Raw genomic sequence first — 9,588 nt, 5'->3', positions numbered from 1 at the left:
GCCCCTAGCTGAGCTCCTGGCCCCAGCAGGGCAGGGTTGAACAATTCAATTTGCTGCACCATCCCCTCCAGAACTACAATATCACAAAGCCAATTTAAGAGGCTTCCATCCTTTGCCACTTATTCTCACCTCAGCTTTAAACAAGGCCTTTAAAATGAAACTGAAAAGTAAGAAAAGAAATTAACAAAAATAAAAGGATTGTGAGGGAGGAATAATCCAGATAATTTTGCAGCACTGCTACAAACTGTTGCACTTTCACTGCTGAGGAAGAGGGAGGTCAAAAAGTGGCCTTTTCTGAGGCAGGAAAGAAGATGCTAAACTCAGTAGTAACCACAGGACTATTTCCCCAACCTGTGTCAGCACACAGCCATGCTAATGTTTGTGACAGCAGAGGGAATGAGGGTTTGGAGAAGAGGGAAGGTGAGCTGGATGATTTCTGTGGCAGTGTCCCATCAGAGTGTTTGTAGGGGATGGGATTCCCTCTGCTAGACAGATTGAGATACTCAAAGGCTCAGAAGTACTTAAAGTACTTTGAGTACTCAAAGATACTTTCAATTCAAAGAAGCAGTGTGTTTGTCCCTAACAGCTGATATGAAACTAATCACGTTAGTCCAAACTTCAGGCTAACTTCTTAAAATCTAGGCCTAGACTCTTACAAAAAGCCCACCAAAATAAAACTCTTAAGATCTGCTTCAAAGTTGCTTTTTTTCCACCATCACCATTTCCAGCTGCACGTTTTCACCCTGGTTTCACCTTCTCCCTCAGTGGAGTGGATGCCCGTCTTCGGCAAGGTTTTAGCTAGGCCTGGGAAGTGCCTTGGGTTAAACTAGCAATAAAGGAGGGACAGAGTGGGGGTGTGTTTAATACTCAGTGTCGCTCCCAGGTCTGGTTCACACCACAACCCCACCAACAGCAGTGTTGGCAGGGCCCACGGGTCAGTAGGTGGTAGGCACTGAACCTTGGCCACAGGTGCTCAGCCACGGAGGGGATTCCCAGTCCTCGGCTGGTCCCTGCCAGCTGGTATTTCCATGCAACGTGAGGGGGAGATCCCCCAAAGCAAATGAGATGTCTTCACAAGCTGTGAGGTCGCTGGATCACACTGCCCTCCACAATGTGAGTGGACGTGTGAGGAGCTGAAGCAGCACTTTGAGCAAGGATCCAAGTAGGTGAGAAATAGCAAAGGCTGAGGTGGGAAGCTCTGGCCTAAGACCTGCTGCTCTCAAGACCTGCTCTAGTCACCACCCGTGCCTGCTGCAGGCTCTTCTGGAAACCATGGAACTGCAAGGAGGACCCAGCTCTGCACAAGCCCCAAAACCCGCAGGAGGAGGGGAGAAGGGAAGTGAAACCTCGTTAAATTGTGGTTCTCAGCCTGTTTGGGAGACCCATCTCGGTTGGGTGAGTCTGCACCATTTCAGCAGCCTGTCCTCTTAAGACCTGCAGCCATGAAGAGGCCCAAACTCTTCCTTTCCAGAAACAAGGAATCAATCCCTTCAAAGCACGGCTGTGTGCGGAGCACAGAGCTCATCCAGCACCCCCATTTCAGATCCCACCTGCACCCCAACCAACAAGCTCTCCCAGGTCACCCAGCCTGGGGCTTCCTCCTTGTCTTTTGGCGTTGTTTCATGTTCAGGGCCTGAAACATAGGTCTTTTTAAAATGAATATATATGTTATTAATTCTCTCTGTTTCTTTTGTTCTCATATTTATGCAAAATGAAAATATTTCATCAGAGAGACTCTAAGATAAGCAGTTCAATAGTCTTCTCTGAACATCCATTTAAAAATGGATTCAAGCAGGATGATGGCCTAGCCATGTGGTGTAGGCATCTTCATAGAAATAAGGGAGAAAATGGATGAAAAAGCAGCAAAGTTAAAATAAATAGTTCCCAGAGCATTGTTCTCTACACAGCTAAGGCTTTTAATCTTAAGGCTGGGATTTGTCTTCATCACTGCTGATACATCCCTCTTTCTCCTTATTCCCATAGAGTATCTTCTTGCCAGCTCCTGCATCACTTTGTGGGAAACTGAGCTCTTCTGGCAAGCAGAAGATCTCCTAGTTTGTCAGCTTACAAGTCCATGGCAGTGAAATAGCATTGGCTCATCATTTCTGGGGCAGTTTCCAGTGGTCTGTGAAAATCACAGCAATCACAGAGGACAGGGTACAAGTTACCTCATTTTAGCTGCCTAAAATGGGATTCCTCATCTAAACTACTCATTTTCCCACAGGATGGAACACCATCAGAAGACAAGTCATCCCTCTTCTCTGGGACACCAGCTGGGATAGGTGAATCACCCTCTGGAGGTGCCCGTGTCTGTTCGTGGGCTTTGGAGAGTACCTGCATGTCGAGATCAGACTGGATGTGAACTTCCAGTCAGCCAAATCTAAGCGAGTCTTGCCCACAGTGCTGGCATCTCCCCGAGGTTTCCATTTGCAGCAGCACTGTAACAGATGCTGAGAATACATTAAATGCTTTCCTAATGTCACATTCCCATGTCTGCAATCATGGTAATTGCCTCAGTGGAGTTTTGCAATTGCAAACGAGCAGGAAGCCATCTGCAAAGGAATCTGTCTATTAAGACATGGCCCCCTACTCTGGAAGTGCTTGAAAAGCCCCAGCACATTTCTTGGACTAAAGATAAAAAATAAAAAAATTAATTTAAAAAAAAGGTCATACTCCTGCAGCAATATGGAAGCTATCCAGAATGCACTCCAGTGATCCAAGGAATAGACTGACTTTTGCTTTAGGACTGTGCTAATTAAATACTGCTAACTACATCTGAATAGAATTAAGTCTAATTTAAGGCCCTTTCTAAGCTCCAGGGCAATGTAGGCTGGTCCTAAAAAAAGAAATTACCGACTGCTGACAACAGGTGTCAGCAACAGGAGCGGCTGAACCAGGGCTGAATGTGAATTAGCCGCAAGTGTAGACAAGGACAAGCTAAGTTCAGCAGTGTTGCTGCAGCCACGATGAGACCTGGCTGGAAGCAGGGATAAACCTGGGGAGCAGAGCAGGTACGAACCAGAACAGTCACAGTGCAGCTGCCTTCGTCAGTGTGTGCAGATAATCAGTGCTGATCTAATTTTCTGTGGCGTAGATAAGGTTTGTTTTAGCACCACACATGCCAAAAACACCTTAGGTTCCCATAGGAATTCTTGGGTGGCAGCCAAGGGGAATATTTTGCAATGAGTACTGTGCTCCCTTTCTCTTACTTCTCCCCCCTGCCCTTCAGTCCACAGGAATTCCCCCAAAGAGGGATCAGGTGTTTTACTTCTCTTTTCCATGTGCATCCATATAAAATCAAGCAGGAAAGGTACTACAAAGCCTTGGACAAACCAGGGCAGCAGAGCACCATTGGCCCCACCAGTCCTTTGCTGGCAGCTCTTTTGCTACCATTTCCTGCTGGCTCCTACACTGTCTTTCTCATCATATTTCTTTAGCAACATCCCATGTCTCTTCTTCTCCCCCCCTTGCTCTTTTGCTTTTAAATATATATTTAAGATGGGCTTTTTTTTCCCTGCCCTTTCTCTGTAATTTATCCCATATGTGTCTATGACTCTTCCAATAAAAAGCTTTTGCCCAAGTCTGTCTTTGCAGCCAGTTTTTCCTGTTTTGGCTTTATTTTTAATATTTTTTGCTGTCATGCTCTTTTTCTCCACTGCTTTCAAACCCAGGCCTGTTTAACCCTTTCAGCCTTCCTGACCTCCACAAGCACAAACATCAGTTCCATCTCCATATACTGTCATTCCCTCTCCATCAAGGAAGCAAGAAAAACAGGTTTGTGGTTGGTATTTGTTAACAGAACAAAAACAGCAGGTTAAAATTCCTCTGGGCTTGTTTTTGACTTGGTAAAAAGACGGGGTAAGGGCAGGACTGAGAGCTGAGGATGCACACCCAGGCTCCCACCTGAGCTGAGTGGGACACCTGCTCTTCCACAGGTATGGGGAGGGGAAAGGCAGCAAATCCAGACTCCGTGAAAGGAAGGGCAGTTTCAGCCACTTCAAAAGAGTCACACCCACCCCAAATTAACACCCCTGTTTTCATTTGCCTTCCTACCTCCTATTAGAGTATTTATCTTCCAAGACACATTACAAAATGAAAGCTTTGCCAGGGGTTAAGGGTGTTGGACCAAGCTCACAGGCTTTCCCCACTTGTAAGTATTCGGCACTTCCACCTCGGTTAGATTTCCTGCAAAGAAAGAAAAGACAATTTCTGCTCCGGATTTGTGACAAGGCTGCACAGTGGATCCACACTTGTGCTCAGAATAAAAGCCTTTAATACTGTATCAAGAAAAACAATTGTGTATATGCCCAGCTTTCCACTGTAGCAAAGTAGACTTATTGTGTTTGAAGGATGCGTGGGCTAAACACTGCCTTCAGAAAGCTTAAAAGATTAAATGAGAATTGCTGACAGTGGGCAGGAATTGGGACAGTCATTGGTGTCATTGTGGAACTGCTGCAGCCATTTTTGGGACATCCCACCTCAGGAAGGCTTAACTACTGGACCTTTTCCATCTCCCCTTTTAGGAGATGGGGGTATCTAAGTAAGGAGCATCAGAAAGGTCCACTGAGGGAACCAGGCTGTTGCTACAAGACCACTAGATCCTCCTGCTTTCCAATAGCATTTGCCAGGATATGCAGATGAAAAGCCCTCATTTGGAAATGATGAGTCTGAACTCATTTGGGTCTGAAGTCATGCAAATTGACCAAATGTGTTTGTTGACTGTAAGTCTAACAGCAGAAAACTTTTCTGAGGGAAGTCGAGCCCCTTGGACCTGAGAGATCGCCTTCCATGCCATATTTTACTCTAGACTGTTGCTTTTTTGTCAGTTTTGTTGGTTTTTAGAAGAAATAACAGCACCTCAGATAAATGAGGGTGATTTTCAGAGGGAATTCCACTGGAAACATGTACCTTTGGGAACTGGGAAAAACTGCTCACCTTTGTTTATTCTCAACTGCTGCCTTGACAGCTCTTTGCTTTGTCCTGCAAGAGAAAGTGGCCAAGACATTCATGATTTTATTGGCATCTATCATAGATGTCCTCAATCAATCCTCTCCAGGCCGAAGAATTAGGGAAGGTTCCAAGAAAAAGCCCAATTAATGCTTGCATATTGGCAAGCCATTCCATACTTTGGATCACATTTGTCATCTTCTGAATGTTTCCCATTTCCACAAGTCTTTTCCAAACTGAGAAGAGCAGAACTGCTCGTGGAGGTAGGCATACCACAGATTTGCATAGGGGCAGGGTGAAGAGTTCTGATTTCTGACAAGATTTCATTTCTAAAATGAGTCAAGGTCTTTGACCCCTGCTGACCCCTGTTCCTGCATTACAGCCCACGACTGTTCCTCCATGACAGCGGTGAGCACTCAGCCCATTGTTTCCATGGGAGGCTTTTTCCCATATGCATCACTCTGTGTTTATCCACAGTGACACTAATAATGTATCCATGCTGCCTGTTCCCACTGAGCTGCTCTTCAGCTCGTTCATATGCTGTTGTTCAGAGCCCAGTGCTCCTGCACAGCTCCCTGTCCCTCTTGCCACAGAGCAAGCTGCAGCTTCAAGGGCTGGCTGTCATCCAGGTACCAAGCCAGAGGCAAGGAGGCAGCATGCCCACCCCAGGGGTAACAGTGGGGGCGACTATCAGGTACAGACAGAACCTCGGGCTCACCCCCCCCCCCCCCCTTACCTGACCCTCTACACCCATCCCTGCTCTTCACAGCCCAGCCAGAATGAACCCCTTCTGACCAAAGCCTGTAAAGGCAACTGGCTGCTCTTGGACTTCTCTCTCTGACAGATGCTCTCAGAAACAAATGGCCATGGTTACAAACATCACATTTCCACCTTTATCCCATTACTCTGCCTACTCGAGTCACCAATTTACTTGAATGGTTTTTATTACACACTAGTAACTTTTCTTGCGATTTGCACCTCTTGTTGTCTCTTTGGGTCAAATGGAAAATCCATGAAAATCAGACTGACCAGCTCCTGGTAGGGTCCTACAACCCCTGCTCAGCACTGCTCAGCTACTGCTGTATCCTTCAGCACAGCCCAGGACCAGTGCTTCCATTGGAAAGATGGAGCTGTTTTTCTTTCCCCTGCTCTGGAGCATTGGGGCTGGGGGATATCTCTGGCCACATTTAGATATCCAGGCTTGTATAGAGAAACCAGAGTTACCAGACACATGGCAAATCCAATAAGTTAAAAAAGGCTTTTCATGGCTAGGCATGCCAAAAAGAGATGCTAAGATAGGACATGAAGTATTTGGGGTGTTTTTAATTTGTGTCGTAGGCACATGCTTTATTTATGTGTAGAGTGACTACTCAGTTAATTTTACAGCACACATAAATGGGAACTACTTAGTACAAGATCCATTTTTCTGTGAATGAAACATGACTAATGAAAGAAAAGCCATATGTTGTAAGATATTTCATCTGTATCGTTTCAAAGTGAATCTGATAAAAGCCAAACAGGACACAAATCTTTATTAAATTAAATCACCCCCACCAATCCTTCCCCCCATACTCATGAAGTCATTAAAGTGATTTGGTGGGTAAATGTAAGCTTGGAAAATCAGTTTATTGATAAACTGCAGGATTAAAAAAAAAAAAAAAGCAGTGGCAAGGAGTAGTAGCACATTTTAAAAGTTACTGTGATACCAAATGCAAGGCCAGGGTAGAAATGTGTGTTGGTTAAATTATCCTGCAGATTTCAAAATATTTCAGACCATGTCAGCAAGGAAGCAGAAGAGTTCAGAGTTAAGTTCCCAGGGAGGGCACACAAACAATGACTCAAAAAGGAAGCTTGGGAAATGTGGGGAAATGCTCAGTAATTACTTTTTCGTTTGTTTTGCTTCATTTAAAACAATTCAACAAGGGAACACAAAACACAAAAATTAGAGCAAACAACAGAAAATTAGCTTATCCCAGACTACGCTGATTATTTATGAACACCTACTACCTCTGCAAAATAAAACCAACGGATTTCGTGCAGACACATGGAATTTCTCTGGTGAAACACAGGATGATGCACCTTAAAAACTAGGAGCAAAAGGAAGAGGAAATAATGGGGCTTTTTAAGTGGTAGCCTGACATATTAAAATCAAGGAATTTTCACTTCACAGGGAGATGGATGGAGAACTGCAGATTAGAAGGAGATGCAAGCCGAGGTTCTCCTTCAACTTCTCTGGATAAATTCCTCCAGCCCAAGGCCTACATTTCTTTATATAAAGCAAGTGTTTTGGCATGAGAGAAGGAGCAGAGCCCTGCAGAAGTTGTCCCAGGTAGTAGGTGGCAATCCAAACTGTGAGGAACAGGAAGGAAAAGACTGGGAGGAAAATGAAGACCACCAAGAAAAAATTTCCCACATAAAGGTGGGGTGGGGGCAAGCAACCGCCCTCCACATCAGGAACTTTATGGTGCACAGGTACCATTATAAAACCAGAGGTGCTGTGGAAGTGACAGCTCAAAATGTGAAAAAAAGGGATTTTATGAAACAGAGGAAAGAGGTTACAGGGAGCAGTGCAGTCTGTATTCCTGAAGCACCAGGCAAGAACTGGCCCAGCCAACTCTTCCCTTCTGTGGGGCTGAGGGTCAGACCAGTGGCAAAGTTCAAACCAGTCTTAGGACACAGCTCTTGGCAGAAATGCTCTTGGAACAGTGCAGGTTAAAAGTTGATAGTGGTTTCCTTGCTTCAGCCAAGCCAGGGAACCAAATGAAAATACCTTTTCAAATTTATTTTCTACCTCCCTCCCCATTTCTCCCCAAACAGTAGCAGGAGGATCTTGCCACCCACATTTGCACTGTCCTTAGGAATGCGTGTGCTTATTTTAGGACAATTTGGAAACCCTTGGGAACATTCCTAATTAATAAACATACTTTCTATTTTCTTTTCCTGTATTCCCCTGTGGATTTCCATCATCTTCCTTTGCCAGCTATTGTGTACAGAGCCATTCATGATCCAACAGCAAGTCAATCCCTGGAACTCTGGGAATCCTAACCTGGTATTACCATTCAAGGGGGGAATTATTCTTTAGGCCTCAAAAGCACTTGCCTCTCCAATCAGCTCTAGACCTGCTGTAACAATCCAGCTGTTTTGCCTGGAAGGCAGAAATAGGAGAACCTCAAAAGATTCTGCCCAGAAAACTCTCCAATCTGTTGTCTGTAAAAGGGACAAGGACAAGGAGGAACAAGTTCACATGAGTCTCTGGCTCTTTACTAAAAATACTGCCAACATGATGCTTCTGATAATTTTCTTTGCGGTACTGGTTCAGAAAGAGGAAGTACAGATGGGTGAGGAGATAAAAAAAGACTTTGTTTTTCTTCTCCTCGTGACATGTTGTGTAATTACAACCCTGGAGAGAGCTGCCAGAGAGGAGAAGCAACAGGGTCAGCTCTGCTTTGCCCAGGTGGGTATCCAGGGAGAAAGCAATGCTGCTCACCTCAATATCCCTCCCACCTGCCATCCTCTCTGAGTCTAGGACAAAGTTAAAATTTATTTTTCTGTCCCTGGATTGCACCCCACCTAGTCAGTTAACAGACTACACTCACTCAGTAGTCTCTTGTCAGATATCAAAACTGTTTTGTCCACTATGGTCTTGTGCTGAATGTAAATTTAAAAGATAGGGCTTCACTGCATAAGTAGCTCAGGTGATCTGATTTTGTTTTGCTTGAGAGTTAAAGTTTATACTTTCCCCCCCCCAAAAGTCAGAAGGTTTTATCATTTTGAGGTATTCAAACCAAACAGGATGAGGCCCTGTGCAACCTGCTTGAGCTGACCCTGCTCTGATATCATCTGCTGGGACCAGATGGTCTCCCTCTGTAAGCAAAGAGCAGGTTCAGGACCATCTGATGAAATTGGACAGGCACAAGTCTATGGGGCCTGATGACATGCATCCCAGGATCCCCAGGGAGCTGGCTATGTTGGATCCAAGTCACTCTCCGCCACATTTGAAAAGGCATGGCAGTCAGGCAAAGTCTCTAGTGAATGGAGTTCTTCTTCCAGAGGGTGGTGGGGCACTGAGCAGGCTCCCAAGGGAATGGTCACAGCAGTGAGCCTGTCTGAGTTCAAGAAGTGTTTGGACAATGCTGTCGGGGACAGCGTGGGATTGTTGGTGTGTCCTGTGCAGGGCCAGGAGTTGGACTCGATGATCCTGCTGGGTCCCGTCCAGCTTGACATATTCTGTTGATTCTATGAATGGAAGAGGGGAAACACCACTCCTATTTTCAGAGATGGCAGAAAGGAAGACCTGGGGAACTACAGAGTCTCACCTCTGTGCCTGGGAAGGTCATGGAGCAGATCCACAGTAAGGGCAAACTGTGCCTGACCAGTCTGGTGGCCCTCTGTGAGGGAGTGACTGCAATGCTCAACAAGGGAAGACCAGCTGGTGTCACCTAAGCAGACTCTCCTTAGGTGTAAGGCTTACTAAGGCCTCTGACATGGTCCCGCATGACATCCCGATCCCCAAACTGGAGAGGCATGGATTTGAAGGATAGACATTCAGTGGATAAGGAATTGGCTGGATGGGCTCAGCCAGAGAGCTGTGGTCAAGGGCTCTGTGTCCAGGTGGAGGCTGGTGACAAGTGGTGGCTCTCA

General features: G+C 45.6%; 1 long non-coding RNA gene across 1 annotated transcript; it reads left to right on the top strand.

Annotated features, from left to right (window-relative positions):
• Positions 1-1,158: 1,158 nt before the first annotated feature.
• LOC125324378 lies at positions 1,159-2,482 on the top strand. The gene is made up of 2 exons (XR_007202952.1): positions 1,159-1,395; positions 2,225-2,482. It is a non-coding gene; the product is annotated as an uncharacterized LOC125324378 (long non-coding RNA).
• Positions 2,483-9,588: the final 7,106 nt, after the last annotated feature.

The sequence above is a fragment of the Corvus hawaiiensis genome, chromosome 4 (genome assembly GCF_020740725.1).
Source record: "Corvus hawaiiensis isolate bCorHaw1 chromosome 4, bCorHaw1.pri.cur, whole genome shotgun sequence".
NCBI classification, from domain to species: Eukaryota; Metazoa; Chordata; class Aves; order Passeriformes; family Corvidae; genus Corvus; species Corvus hawaiiensis.
Note: the sequence above shows the minus strand (reverse complement) of the source record. Positions and strands in the feature narration are given on the sequence as shown.